The following is a 16,111-nucleotide window of genomic DNA, read 5'->3' as shown; positions in this document are numbered from 1 at the left end:
TTATACTAGAAGAACTGATTTTTCAGTCACTCGTAAGAGCAAAGTAGTGTAATGATGTGAAAATCAATCCTCATACATCTCACCCCTGAAGACATGGGGAATAAAGGTCATAAGCCTAATTTAGATCTCCAGGGAGATAATGAAGCAAATTTTTTATCTGTCATTTTGTAATCAGTAGAGCATAAATTATCAGCATGGATCCTTCATGAACTGATCTTGCCAAAACAAATTCTCTTCAGTGAATCACTCAGATGAGTGGATGCTGTTTTGGCTTTGGTAACATGTCTGACAAAGCCACAAAAGTAATTTCCAAATTAGGGAGATATGGTTCAAATGAAAGTAATAAGACCTAGCACATACATACTGTTGAACACACACATCCATGATCCTCCTGTGCAGAGGGCAGAGATGGAGACTTCTGGCACTGCAGGGAATAGCTGCACAGACGGACAGTACCCACAGCCAGAGCTAACTGCACAGTTCTTCCATGTGATGTCCATAACCTTCCTCTGGGGGCTGACCTGGTGGAAAGCAGCTCTGCAGAGAAGGATCTGGGGGTCCTGGTGGACAATAAGCTTCTCTGTGAGCCAGAAGTGTACCCTGGGGGCCAAGAAAGCCAATGGTATCCTGGGGTGCATTAGGAAGAGCACTGTCAGTAGGTCTAGGGAGGTGATCCTGCCCCTCTGCTCAGCCCTGGTGAGGCACATCTGCAGTGCTGTGGCCAGTTCTGGCTCTTCAGGACAAGAGAGACATGGAGTTCCTGGAGCAGGTCCAGTGGAGGGTGATAAAGATGATGAAGGGACTGGAGCATCTCTGATGAGGAAAGGCTGAGGGAGCTGGGGCTGTTCAGCCTCGAGAGGAGGCTGAGAGGGGACCTCATCCATGTCTGTCAGTGTCTGCAGGGAAGGGGCAGAGGATGGACCAGGCTCTGCTCAGGGATGCCCAGCAGTGGAACAAAATGCTACAGGCAGGAACTGATGCCCAGGAAGTTCCGCCTGAACAGGAGGAAGAAGTTCTTTCCCGTGCAGTGACTGAGCACTGGAACAGACTGTCCAGAAAGGTTGTGGATTTTTCCTCACTGGAGATATTCCAGAACCATCTGGACACAATCCTGTGCCATGTGCTCTATGACCACTGCTTTATGTGTGGTCCAGCTACCAATGTTTCTAGGGCATGAGGACAGTTCAGTGACTGACTGTGGTATCAAAGGGTCATGTTGCAATAAGACAGTGCTGGTAAAAGACTTAAAAACCATTATAATACATTCTTCATAATTGCAAGGCAGCATGCCTTGTCCCTGATAGGTCCCTATGGTCACTGGGATCCCCACATCAGACCATACACTCCTCCTCTCCCATCCTGTTCCCGCTTCATTTCACCTTTCGAGGTGAAACCTTTGATACCTTAAGAACAGGACCTTAAGCAACTGGATGTGCTTGGCTTGTCTATACCCTGTACCTGCCCTAAGCTGCTGAAATTAAATTCCCACATTCTCTCAGAGACGGAGCCATTCCTGAGGTATGGGGAATGGCTAAACAAGAATATGTTTCTAGTTTAAATGTGCCTTAAGATCTTCAGCTGCAACACTTGAACAAAATAGAAAACAGGTCAAACGAAGCACTCGTTAGTTGAAACCCCTCTACAGTGTTACTGCTAAGAATTTAGTGCCAGGGGAATACATTGCAGAGTCTGTTATGTATTTATCTCTCAGCTTATCAGAGGATGGTGTCAAAGAAAATGATAAGTAAAAGATAAGCTCATTCCAGACTGACAAGACCATGTTGTCTAGGTGGCTTGAACAGCAACGCAGCAATGTGTTAACCAGCATCGTTAGCAGAATCAGGAGCAGGAATTGCATGCCTGATGGCACTTGTGAGGAGCAGCCACTATCTAATGAGTGCCACGGGTCCATGGTTAGTGCCGTGTACTGCCAGCTACATCTGTGAAACAAGGTGAAGATAAAAGATAAGGAATAATAAAGCAGGATGTCATTAATCAGCTCCTACAGAAGTAGTGTATCAGTAGATAGCATTTAATAATACATTGCCCCAAGCAGCTCAGTGTCTGAGCCTGATCTCATCTTCTGCACAAAGCATCTCCCCTGAGCCCCAGCTGTCTTTGTTCACTTTGTGAACTGCAGCATCGGACCCGCTCTGCCGTCAGTGGGTGGCAGCAGGAGGCCCATCCTGCCAGGAGGGGATACACAATACACGTTAGCTTCTGCTGCATTTAAGGAAGTAACACCAAATAACAAGGCCATTTAGGCTGACCCCTCACCTAATGAGCCATAGTTGCCAGCCAATCCACACATTACCAGTTAATATAAAACAAGATTATACAGGTCGAGCATTGGGTGGCCAAGAGGGACCACACGGCTCCTGAGTAAACCAAAGCAAAGTTTACCCATTAAAACATCAGGAAAACTAATATAGGAGGTAGGATCCATAGAATCATAGAATCGTGGAATGGTTTGGGTTAGAAGGGATGTTAAAGATCATCTAGTTCCAATTCCCTGCCATGGATAAGGACACCTTCCACTAGAACAGGTTGTTCCATCCAACCTGGCTTTGAGCACTTCCAGGGATGGGGCAGCCACAGCTTCTCTGGGCAACCTGTGCGAGTACCTCACCACCCTCACAGGGAAGAATTCCTTCTCAATTTCTAACATAAATCTACCCTCCTTCAGCTTAAAGCCTTGTCCTATCATTGCATGCCCATCTTGAATTACTCTAGCCATCTACATCCAGTTTAGTCCTACTGACAGTCTTTAAAGGGGATAAGGGAGAGAAACTGGTGAATTTGTGGAACAATTCATAAGAAACTCAATTTATCTCAGAGACATTATGTCATAATCTGGGTTGGCAAACATCTACACACAGGGCTGGTGCTGCACTGCAGGATCTACAGAAAAATGAGAGGATCATTTCAGACTGCTAAAAGCAATTGCTATTGGTCTTCATCTTTGTAGTCAGTGAAACTGTTTGCCACTATATTGACTTGACTGTACTAGAATTAATTTTCTTCATGGTAACTCTTAATGTTCTGGATTTGTGACCAAATCAGTGTTGATTACACACTGGTGTTTTAGCCACTGCTGAGCAGGGCTTACACAGAGTCAAGGTTTTCTCTGCCTCTCATGCTGCCCCACAAGTGAGGGACCTGTGGGTGTAAAAGAAACTGAAAGGGAACACAGATGGAAGAGCTGATCCCAATTGACCAAAGGGATATTCTGTAACATATAACATCATGCTCAGCAACAAAAGCTGTGGGAAAGAAGGAGGAGGGGAGGGACTTCTGGAGTAATGGTATTTGTCTTTCCAAATCACCATTACATGGGATGGATGCCTACTTTCCTGGGGATGGCTGAACACCTGCCTGCCCATGGGAAATAGTGAATGAACTCCATATTTTGCTTTGTACATGTGTGCAGCTTTTGTTTCACCTATTAAAGTGTCTTTACCTCAACCCACGAGCTTTTGCACTTTTACCCTTCTGATTCTCTCTCCCATCCTACAAAGGTGGAGTGAACGAGCATCTGTGGGGCTCAGTTCCCTATTGGGGCTGAACCACAGAGCCATAAAAGCTTTACCTTCTCTCAGTGTCTCTGTCCATTTTAGGAGGGCTGGAAGTAGATGATCTTTCAATGTCCCTTCCAACCATTCTATGACTCTATGACAAAGGAGGTTATAGTCAGGTGGAGGTCAGTCTCTTCTCCCAGGCAACCAGCAGTAGGACAAGAGGGCACAGTCTTAATCTGTGCCAGGGGAGATTTATGTTGGACATTAGGAAGAAATTCTTTACAGGGAGAGTGATCAGACATTGGAATGGGCTGCCCTGGGAGGTGGTGGATTCACCATCCCTGGAGGTGTTTAAGAAGACATTGGATGTGGCACTTTGTGCCACAGTCTGTTTGACATGGTGGTGTTGAGTCATAGGTTGGATTTGATAATCTCCAATTTAGTTGAACCCGTTATTCTGTGATTCTGTGAGATGTAGCAGATTTTTTCCATGCTGCTGCTTCCATCAAGTGTGTCATGTTAAGGACACCTTCTGGGTGAGTTAGTGTATGAGCTCGGTTCTGGGGAAGCAGCAGGCAGGTCTCAAAGACAAAGTAGCAGTTGTGCAGCATGCCTGAATATTCCATATATATGGCATACGTGTGGTGTGTGTAGTGTTGTCCCTCCCCATGAGGTGTGTTGCATGTTGTGTGACTATGCAACTGGGAAGCATGCCAGCAAATGCAGACTCTAAAAATAGCCCTGGGATCTAGGGCAGGAGTGGGTGATGTGTGTACACATCACTGTGTGTTCACACATAGTGGGAATGATGTAGTTGTGAGCAGCCAAGCAGCTGAAGAAGGGAAGAGGTATGATTTTGCACTGATTCTCACAGAGGAAACAGCACAATTTGATCATTCCTAGAGACCATATAGAGATACCATCAAGCAGGCTCCAAAGGTAACACACTGATGAGAAGATGAATCCATTGGGAGTAGGTTTTCCTTCTGGTGACCTTGCACTTCTGTTTCGAATAAACATGAACTCACTCACATGGGTCTTCCTCACATGTGTCCATTGTAGAATAAAACACATTCCCTGTGTATTTTAGTGGATACATACACACTGTTGTCCATCGCTAATTGATTTCTACAGTAGGAAGAGTAAATGCTGTCTCCATGGCATGACCTGAATCTCTTCTTAGCTTTAGGCCTTTCTTTTCTAGGTCTTCCTCTGAAACCTTTCCATCCATTCTTTTTTCTGTGTCCGTTTGTACTGACACATTACAGAGAGGCAGAACATAGGCTTGAGCACTAACATGGTTTTCTGTACCTTTATAATCTTAGTCCTTGACATTAGTTTGGCTTAGACCAACCATCATGACCTTCCAAAAAAGCCTTGGTATGGTTGAAAGGTTGATAAAGACCTTTCATTATCAACAGCTTGGAAGACATGGTTCAAGAGGTAGAGTGTCCAGATCCAAACGAGCTGGCCTTGAGACCCAAAAGTTATCCTAGACACATAGTACTATAGACATAGCATTCATGTCCTTGCAGTTCTCCCTTACTTCTGTTCTCAAAACAATTATCTTCCTCAACCTTACCCTGAAAGAGATATAGAATAGTGAATGGCTTGACCTATATGATACTTTTTTTAAAAATCTTGGTGATGTCCAAGCAGTCATTTACTTTATCTGCTTATCCAGCCTGTCTCAGGCACCTGCTGTAAGAAGAGGAGGTAAAATGCAGACCTGAAGTGCCTCCATTATGTACAAAGGCAGAAGAAGGAGAATGGCTCTGAAGGAGAACCCTGTTTTCTAGAGCTGGCTGAGATGAATCCCACTCCAGCAGTCCAGATCATGCTCTTGCAGGGACAGGTCTTCCTCATCATCTGCAAATCTGAGTGACCTGTATCTATAGAGAGGTTAATTTTAATGACAATGGGCTTGGCTGGGGTGGAGCTGGGAGGTGAGGGATGTGCAGGGCAAAAGGGTGGTGGTTGAAAAGCCAGAAACTGAACAGTGGAGATACTGGCAGGTGGTTAAACACTGAGAGATTTTCTGCACTTGGTCAAGAGAAGAAGTTTAAGAAAAACATTAAGACAAGTAGTTGTGAAACACTGCAGAGAAGTGAAGTGACTAATCCCACCAGATGAACTAGTTATTTTCCCCTTTTCAAAACCTGAAAGCACAGAGATCATCTACAACATCACGCGTTCATAGGAGACCCCAAATTCTTGATCTCCCTTCAATTATATTACAGATGATGAGTTTGGTCAAAGCAGACAGTGACTGAGGCACAGGAGGTAGCAAGAGGGAGAGATGTCACCACAGAACCACGCAGCCAAACAAAACGTCTCTGTAGAATCATAGAATGGCTTGGGTTGGAAGGGACCTTGAAGACCTTATTACAAAGAGCATTTGTAACTAAAAGCTGCCTGGCTTTTCTCTATTATTTTCTCTGATTCTGACTAGACCAGCAGGTCACAGTTGTGTGACATCTGTAGGGGCAGTGAAGAGCAGTGATTCTGTAAGCACCTCTCGCAGAGCTATAACCAGCTGGGAAAAAAATTTGTGACAGAAAAAAAGGTACTAAAAGTGTCCACAGGAAAAATACAACTGAGAAGAAAGGACTGAAAAAAGGGCACATGGTCACCCCTGTGTTAGCTAAGCCTGGCTCTCCCTTGTGTTGTCTCACCTGAATGCAGGTTAACAGAGATGTTTCATTGGAGCAGAGTTGAGTGTGACAGTCTGATTTCAGGCTGTTCCTTCTCACTGACTTTAGAAGAAGGACAAAGTATTCACCCGTTCAGTTTATGACTTGCTGTGAGAATCTGTCACTTTTGACATGGTGCCAGAACATGTAAATTGTTTGGTTTGCCATAATTCCAATCTCTGCTGACTCTGTTCATATATATTTTGATCAAATTACCAGAAGAGTTTATATCCTCCTTAAGCTGCCTTTGCCAAATCTTCCAGTAACTAAAGAATTAATCTAACTTTAATAAATCCCTAGGAAGTAATTCAGCCTTGACAGAGCCTGTTAAGAAATGTGGTTTAATTTTGTGTGCCTAATAAAGCAAACTTCTAATTTTCTAAAGCATTTTTCATCGAAAAGCCTTGGCTTTTTTTTTCCCCAAAAAAACTATGCTTTCTCTTCTGTCATCAATATACAAACTGCCTGGATTTTCTTCCTCCAAGTGTTTACCTTAACTACTGAAATATCATTCTAAAACCAAATAAAAGCTAAAATAGGGTCAAAAAAGCCCTATAATATATGATAAGGATATATATACGCATATATATGATATACATATATGTCCCTGACAGGGACAGAGTACAGCTAAACTAACAGATGCTTCAGTTTCTACAGATTTGACTGCAGATAGTTGTTTTTTTATTATATATTGATATAAATTATTGGGAATCAAAACTACACAATCAACCCAAGCTGCATCAACTGTGGAAGTGATTTAATTTTTGTAACAGTGTGTATTTTCATGAACAAAGGTAAAATCACAGGACAGTGCAAGGGATACAATATTTCCTAGAAAATGCTGAAATCTGGTACCAACACTGGTGAGACAGGAGGCCTTTTTCCTCCTCAGGAGGAAGACCCATATCCCTTGAATCCTGAATTAATCTGGATCATATCCTGGCCACGTCAAACACTGTGTGTATGAACTGATTATTTATTTCACATGCATCAGCATGACAAACGTGCAATACTGAAGCCTTGCTGTGCCCCATCAGATGTCATAGGAGGCTGCCCAGTGATGCCCAGTGCTGGCAGATGTGTGACCAGGTGATTCTGCTCCTGCATTTTTCCCCTTGCCGTGTAGCAGCTGGAATTGCAACACACTCACCAAGCTACGAAAAACTGCTCAGTCTTGTTCAGAAACTTGCCTTCATTGAAAATATAGGAGTGCCCTCTGGTGGAAAACTGAACAGCTGAAGCTTCAGTGTCACTAAAAATTTCCATTTTTCCTCAAATGCAAATAAGAATTTGTTGCTAGTAAACCAGAAGGTCAAGTCAATTCTTAGTTACATTACTGGATATTTCAAGGCCAGGTTGGTCCTGAATTTTGTCAATCTGCAAGAAAGCCTTCAGAGCCCTGAGGTTCCAGATTGTTATCCTAGGGGCAATGGTTAGATGAAAATGTCATAGGATCATAGAATGTTAAGGGTTAGAAGGGACTTTAAACATCATCTAGTCCCAACCCCCCTTCCATGGGCAGGGACACCTGCCACTGGTTGCTCAAGGCCTTATCCAAGCCTGGTCTTGAGCACTGCCAGGGTTGGGACATCCACAACCTCCCTGGACAACCTGTTCCATCATTTCACCATCCTCACAGTAAAGAATTTCTTCCTAATATCTAACCTAAATTTCCCCTTTTTTCAATTTGTACCCATAAAAAGCATCTTCCATAAGGAAACAACACTGGCAGGGTACTTCACATTAAAGTGAAAATTTCCGGGGACTCCTAGAGACACTGTCATCAACCCAAGGACAACTAAAGCAGCACAAGCCAAGACTGTAATTTCAGTTGCTCTGACATGAATGTCTGCTGGTGATACAGCTGTCCCTGCTGGGAGTGGGTCTGTGTTAATATAATAACTCCGTGTCAGTATAAAGCCCTTCTGTCTGTATGTCAGTGTGTGTAGGTTTGAAACTTCAATCAGATACCACTACCTGAGCAAATCGATCAAAATCATATAAAAATGTGGAAAAATAGAGCTTGCGAAGAGATAAGAAAGCCTCTGTCATGACACCCACGCAGTTGTATCCCCAGACTGTCTATCCAACAAGTTGCTGTGTGTGCAAGAGTGTGTCCTTAGCCATCCTGCCCTGCCCAGGAAGGGGATAGATATATGGTCTCCATCAGAAAGCAAAGGGACACCACTCTCACAGGACAATTGCTGTCTGGAGCTGCTTGTTAGTGAGAATATTCAGCAGTGCATGGGGTTACATTCACTTTCTCCTTGTTCAAAGGATGAGCCTACCTTTTAACTCATGTGCTTGGTCATTCCTGGAGGCTGGAGGTGCAAAACCTCCACATAGATTGGAAGTGGTCCCCTAAGGCATCCTGGGAAAACCCCTGCACAGAACTGGAGCATATAGAATCATAAAGTCATAGAGTCATAGAATCCTAGAATGGCTGGGACAGTAAAGGACCTTAAAGATTCTCTATTTCCAACCCCTTGCCATGGGCAGGGATAACTTCCACTGGACCAGGTTGCTCCAAGCTCCATCCAGCTTGGCCTTGAACACTTCCAGGGATGGGTAGCCACACTGGGCAACCTCTGCCACCACCCTCACACCAAAGAATTTCTTCCCAATATCTAATCTAAATCTCTCCTCCTTTAGTTTAAAACCTCTCTCCCTTGACCTATCCCTACCTGCCCATGTAAAATGTTGCTCTCCTTCCTTTTTGTTTAAGCCCCCTTTGAGTCCTGGAAAGCCACAATAAGGTCTCCCTGGAGCCTTCTCTTCTCCAGGCTGAACAACCTCTGTGATGCACAACTTCGACAGCCAGCTGAGCAATCTCATCCTCATCAATGCAAGAAAGAAAAGAAAAAAAAGAAAGAAAAGAAAGAAAAGATAAAAAAGAAAGAAAATAAAGAAAAGAAAGGAAGAAAGGAAGAAAAGGAAGGAAAGGAAGGAAGAAAGGAAGAAAGAAAGAAAGGAAGGAAGAAAGGAAGAAAGAAAGAAAGAAAAAGTATTTAGGGAGGAAAATCAAGGAAAGGAGTAGTAATTTGTTCTTAAACTCACACCCTCAGATGATGACGTTCTTTTAAAGTAAATATACATTAACTTGTATAAGTTATTATTTGATAACTTCAACAGAGTTTGTGATTTGGTGCTTGGCACTGAAAGTGTTCTTGGAGCAGATGAAAAAAATCCCTGCTTGTACAATATGGAATATTAGAGAAAAATTACTTTGGCAAACAGCAAATTTCCTGGTAAACACTCTCTGGCTCTGTGGGAGTGGTACCTCACTAACTCAAAGTGTTTGCTTTCCACAGAGCAAAGGACAAGCAAGACAAAAGTCTGTGGGACTGCAACCTGCAGATCTGTCATATGAGAATGTCATGATGTAAAAGCTTTTTTCTATTTCTCTCCTAATGCTGCACAGGTATGGGGATAATCCAGGCAGTGACATTTAAACCCCTGGCCATACACAGGGGAAATGCAATAAATCTCCATGTAAATGGTACTCATGCAATGGAACACAGGATAGATCCACCTGCAAGATTACAGAGAGCAGTGAAATGGCAGAGGTGGAGTCAAGGCTGATGGAATTCACCTCCAATACTTAAAAGAACTAATTGAACAAACCTTTGAACCATGAACAAGTTTCAAGGCCAGGTTGGACAGGGCTCTGAGCAAACTGGTCTAGTGGATGTCATTCCTGCCCATTGGAATGAGGTGATCTTTAAGGTCCTTTACAACCCAAACCATTCAGTCATTCTATGATTCCAACACCCAGATACATGAAGGTAGTCATCACACAGAAGAAGTAATTTAGAGCTTTGCAAAGATAGATATGGAACTTCCACTGAAAAAAGTTCCTAAAGGAGCATTTGAATCATTGACCTCATTTGATCTGAATCAAATTATTGAAAAAGCAATGCAAAAATCCATGGAAGCTATGTTGATAGCAAAACACATCTAATATTTCAAACTTCCATCAAGCAAGCCTGTGAGATGAAGAGGCCTTGTGGTAGCAAAGTCCTTAAAAGGGAACTTTTACATTTTCCTTTACGTACCCAAAGAAGAAATGTGAAACAAGTTACTCTGCTGCTCTGGTATGCAAACTGCTGGCACATGAGATAAGAACCTGCTTGTGTTCAAGTGGGAGAATCAAGGCTCAAATGGAATAATTATGTCAAGTGGCTGGATATGGTAAATTAAACACAGACAGTATGAACAGGAAAATGGTAGGGCTGGTTTGGTTTGCAACAGCACTCACACTTACTGTGCCAGTAATACCATACACAGTCAAGACTGCACAGGGAATGCTCAGAAATGTGGCTGGAATACATTAGAAGTAAAACTAGGTTTTAAGGGGAAAATGGGATTAGGAAAGGATTGTTTATTTGAGAGGGGTTGAGGATGAGGTAATGGGGCATGAGGTCAGGGAAAATCTGGGGTCAAACTCAGAAAAAATGGAAAATGAAGAATAGAATCAAAGGGCACTAGAAAGTGAATCTTCTGGCAGCAAGAGTGTGGACACCTGCAGATAGCAGTGATACCAACCTGTGGACATGAGTCCCCCAGAACAGCTGAGGGGCACCCACTGAACAACCCAATGTACTTTTTATCAGGTCAACATCTTAGCAAGTGGAAGAGGATTGGGTCACATTATTTATAAAATTGTAATCTGATAGTGGATCTGTATCTTAAATTAGATTTAAGAGCTATAATTAATAATTTCATAGTTGCACATAATGCCTGCATTGCTATAGAGCAGTCAATTAATATTCATAGAATGACTTATGTAGGAAGGGACCTTAAATATCATCAAGTTCCAAACCTCCCCACCATGGGCAGGGATGCCACACACTAGACCAGGTTGCTCCAAGCCCCATCCAACCTGGCCTTGAACACTTCCAGGGATGGAGCAGCCACAACTTATCTGGGCAACCTGTGCCAGTGTCTCACCACTCTCTGAGTAAAGAATTTCTTCCTATATCTAATCTAACCCTGCCCTCTGTCAGTTTGAAGTCATCACCCTTGTCCACAGTCCCTCTTGAGCTCTCTTGGAGCCCCTTTACGTACTGAAAGGTGCTCTAAGGTCTCCCTGGAGCCTTCTTTTCTCCAGGCTGAACAATTCCAGTTCCCTCAGCCTTTCACATTCATCTAAGCATTTAGTTCACTTGAGTCCACAACTTCCTGAGGTGCCCCAGGGTATCCTGCCAGGGCTCCAGCTACAATCTGGAAAGGCACAGGTCTTCCACATGTACTTTGTAACATCTTTAGCACTTCAAGGGTGTCTTGGACATCTTGTTTTATATGAAATGGTGCCAAGTGCCTCCATACGGGTGCTGCATTTAGACTTAGGTCTCCACTAACCTAGAAGATCTCCTTCCTCTGTCAGATTTAGAAATCTACATTTTAGACACCGTCTTTTAGTCAGACACAACTGTACTTTATGACTTCTCTCAAAAGAGTCTATTCATCTATTTATGAAGAATTGTATGTATTTGCTTTTCCCTGCCTTTTCCACAGAAAAGCACTGACATAAGCACGTGTACCGAGATATCATTGATACTGCTGTGAATAACTGGATATTCTCCAGCAGCAGAAAGCTGTGAAAGATGAGTATCAGTTTCAATTAGGAAATATTATTTCCTTACCAGTTATTTTTCTGCAGTCCATTACAGAACAGAGTGTTCTAGGTTCCTCTCTCTGGAATGAGTGTACATTTTCTATCAGATCATGTCTCTCTAAAGGGGAAAACATTGCAGGATGCAGAAACCAGAATTCTATACCTCTCTTTACAGCACTTTTCCTCAGGACCTTTTTCAGGAAATTGCATACTCCTTGCCTTTTTTCCCACCCCATGTTTCCTGCACGTCAGGCTATGGAATGGCTCAGCTTTAGTGAGGGGTGTGGAAAGCCCTCTCAGGCAAGATATTCTGTGAGTGTGTATGTAAAATACCCTCTGGTTATGTAGGTTAGATCCATCTTTTATCAAGTAGTTTCCAAATTCAGAGTGTTATAAAATCTATGCTATTACAAAGAAAAATGGTGAGAAGCCACTCCACAAAGAACCTTGGCTGTGTCTATACATAGTTAGTTCAAAAATTATTATGAGTCAAACTGCAATTAATCAGCAATATCATTTCCAAATGGCTCTTCAAGCTCGGATTCCATGATTTTAAATGGAGATTCAATGAATACTTCTTATCACTGCTCCGAATGTTTATCATTTGCTTACTATAACCAGTCCAATGGAATGCTCCATGTAAGATTTACTGATTTGTAAATTGGATTTTCCTTATATCTTTTACATTTTAACATAACTTTCTGTTGCACCAAGTTCAAGATATTTTTTACCAACTGAACACTATTACAAGAAGACCAACCTTCTTTCTGTGCCATCTACAATGCCTCTGGTTTACTCTTAAGTCAAATGCAAGAAAAGACTAAAATGCTCATATATAAACATTTAAGGAATATAAACATGTAAAAGAATTCATTTAGGGCCCACCTTTTTTTAAAGATTTCACAGTAGAAGATCCTACATTGTTGTCACTATTGCTAAATTAGAGGAAACCTTTTTTCAAGCAAATTCATGAAGCAAACAAAAAGGAATTAACAAAAATCTTCAATTTGTGTAGCTTGTTTTTCACAGACACCCATGTCTGAAGTCATTAACAGTGTAAACTGAAGTTGAGCCTGTAAAACCATTTTTATCCATGAGTACAAAGCAAATATCTCCAGATCATCATTGAATTTGAGATGTCAATGACAATTTGAGTCTGCATTTTTTTGTGTCTTCCACTATTAACTGGAGGAAAACGGATGTATTTTCCACTTTCTTTGAAAAAAAATAAGAAATAAATAACTCACTTATTAATAACTATATCAAAGGTCAGTTTGCATTCTAAGAAATGTTACTTTGGTTTGTTTTCTCTGTTTCCTGTTCATCAGATTTATTTTAAATAACAGATTTGGTCTAAAAGATCCACTGTGCATGAATATGTTTTGTTTGGTTACACCTGACTATTACAGACAAAGACATGTCTGAAAAAAATAGTGCTGTTCTACGTGAGTTTTCCATGCTGAATTCTTTTGTGTTTACTTTCCTTGTATCCTTCCATATTATTAACATTCACTCATGACAACCATTCATTTATTTGTTTTATGGGAGAGATGTGATTGACCTGTATCTGATAGTTTCACTTATTCTAGTGTAATATTTTAAATAAATTAGATAAGCTGCTTCCTAAAGGCAACTTTAGAAGTGTGTTTTATCTATTTACTAAAAAGGAGATGAAAATCTCTAACTCAAATACAAGACTTTCACTTTTGAGTTGTCCCAGGAGTTGGAATGAGTTTTACCCCAGATTTCTTTTCTGGAGGCAGATTCTTGATGTCTCATGGTATAGAGTTAGAAAATGTTTCTAATTAATTACTACATCCAAAGTATAGCTGAAGTGCCAATCTGTACATGCTTAAAAAAGACTATTATGCATTTTTACCCTGCTCAGCTTTGCCACATTTCAACAGAGAAGATTGAAAAGAGCATGAACACACACACGTATTGAGCTTCAATATGAAAAGTGTATCATTTTAGTGATTGAATCATTTACTAATTCATTTTGGACCTCATGAAAATGACTTTTACACACACACACAGAGCTTCCTTCTGCAATTCCATATGTTAGACTTTAAAAGCAGTTACAGAGCAGTAAGACTAGGAAAGAACAAAGTTTATTATCCAGGGAAACCATGAACTCTTCTTGCTACAAATTTTTTAAAACCATGTAGAAAAACAACTCTAAGGCACAGCCTACTTTTCACAGATCATTTTATGGGGGCAGAAGGGAGGGATAACAATTTTTTTTAATTATTCCATAATACCGTGTTTATGTACAGTTACTGTTGGTTCATTTAGGTTTTTTGTTTATTTTCCTTGGTGATGAATAGTCACCAAGGCAATGGTTTCAAGTTTCACAGTGTCATGAAAGGATGTACTGTAACCACAGAACCCCAGAATGGTTTGGGTTGGAAGGAACCTTAAAGATCATCAGGTTCCAACCCCTGCCACGGGCAGGGACATCTTCCATTAGACCAGGTTACTCAGAGCCCAATCCAACTTGGCCCTGAACATTTCCAGGGATGGGGCAGCCACAACACACTGCCAGCCTGCAGGTCTTCCTCCAACAGCACACCTGAGAGGTCACTCGGAGTCAATGGTCTCTAAAATGTCTTCTTTGAAAGAAAATTTCAATCCCTAAAGGCTGCAGATGTGCCACAGCGGGCTCCAAGCTGATCAGAACATCTGTTTGGACTGAAAGATGCTGGAGAAGTGCCATGATGAGTAGCTTGGCTCTCTGAAGACCAAAGGTAGACATGGAATGCTGTGTTTTTCTGAGAAGCGCGGATTTTATCTACCTGCTTTTCATCCTGGCTGAACACACAACACCTCCCCCAGTTCAAAACTAATGGTGGAGAATTAGAATGCTGCTGCAGTCACAGTTTCCAATTTGCAGGTCATCTGTGCCCAACACCTCAGCCCTGGTAGTCCAACAGCCTTCAAAGACACTTTTGGCATTTATGTGCCTTGCCTTTGCCTGGGAGAGATCTTTTGGTGAGGTATCCACCCCTCTGACAGTAACTGATTGATTTATTAATTGATTGATTGATTACTCTGTTGGTTGTCTTCTCAATAATAATAATATGGAGAGGAAGGTGAGTTGGGTCACTTGGAAAAAATCAATAATGTTCCTTTTTGCCAAACAAGGTTAAGCCTGCAAGGTGTTCTGCATAGCTAAGAAAAAGATTTATGCAAACTCTGAACCACACAGAACTGCCTGAATTTTAATGTAAAGCATTACTTGAGCTGTCATTAACTTCATTGGAAATAAAGAATTGAAGAAACTGGATTTTTATCTTCCTCGCTCGAGATTAAATCACATTTTTGCAGCTCAGGTTTACGCAAGTGTTGGAAGAAGAACTTACAGTCAAATGTCTCAAGTTGAAATTTTTTAAGAACTTTCCATAGGTTTATCTTTAAAAATATACATATATTTGCAGAACTCTCTGGAATTAATTCTTAATTTATTTTTTTAATTAAATTGTTCCATCCCTTCAGGTAATCCACATGAGGAAGTGGAAATTGCTATGCTACATTGTTCTTTGTACCATGGTTTCGGATGTCAGTTTTGTTAATCTTTTTTTTACTTCCCAAGTATTTTAGTCATGGACCACTAATTGTAGCATATCTGACAATAATTCTTTATGGAACAAATGGGTTTAAGTATTTAAACAGGTGTGGCATGTTTCAAAGAAATACTTTGAGTAGTATAATTTAATTTGAACTGTACAAATAAAGCTCAGATGACTGTAGAGAATTAATGAAAATTTCTGGGTACAGTGGATGGAGTAAAATAATGGAAGTGTCTCCCAGGACACTGAGAAACTGGAGATCCTAGACTGTCTCCCCTCACAGTCAAGAAAAATCCAATCTTAATAATCATGGTAGGTGGCTTATTAGGCTTTCTCGTGGTGATAACCTTGGTCTCATCAAAATTGTCCCAAGCACTTCAGATAAAAAAGCACCTTTTCCCTTATCTCAAAACATGGAAGGATGTGGGAGACCTTATCGCAAACGACTTCCCGTCAGTGCTGCCCGCTATACAAACAAAGAACAAGGGCAGCTGTGTTTTCCAACACAGGGGTTATAATTCAAGATTAAAATGCTGGCAACAGCACATGGCTGCAGAAATTCTGCAGAAGTCTGGAGACAATGAAATAATATTGAGTTGTATTGTGGGCAGCAACCTCAACCCAGCATGGTGAAAAGGGTGCTCAGTGCAACACACCACAGTAAAGGCAAGGACAAGGAAGGGAACTCAAGAAAGGACAGAGGAGATGTGCTGA

At 41.5% G+C, this 16,111-nt stretch overlaps 1 long non-coding RNA gene across 1 annotated transcript; it reads right to left on the bottom strand.

Moving 5' to 3' along the window:
* Positions 1-1,680: 1,680 nt before the first annotated feature.
* On the bottom strand, positions 1,681-8,609 carry LOC135412220 (uncharacterized). Its single transcript, XR_010429537.1, has 3 exons — positions 8,500-8,609; positions 5,248-5,410; positions 1,681-1,940 (listed from the first exon to the last, which is right to left on the bottom strand). It is a non-coding gene; the product is annotated as an uncharacterized LOC135412220 (long non-coding RNA).
* Positions 8,610-16,111: the final 7,502 nt, after the last annotated feature.

Source organism: Pseudopipra pipra, chromosome 3 (assembly GCF_036250125.1).
Source record: "Pseudopipra pipra isolate bDixPip1 chromosome 3, bDixPip1.hap1, whole genome shotgun sequence".
NCBI lineage: Eukaryota > Metazoa > Chordata > Aves > Passeriformes > Pipridae > Pseudopipra > Pseudopipra pipra.
This window is presented reverse-complemented; position numbering and strand designations above follow the sequence as displayed.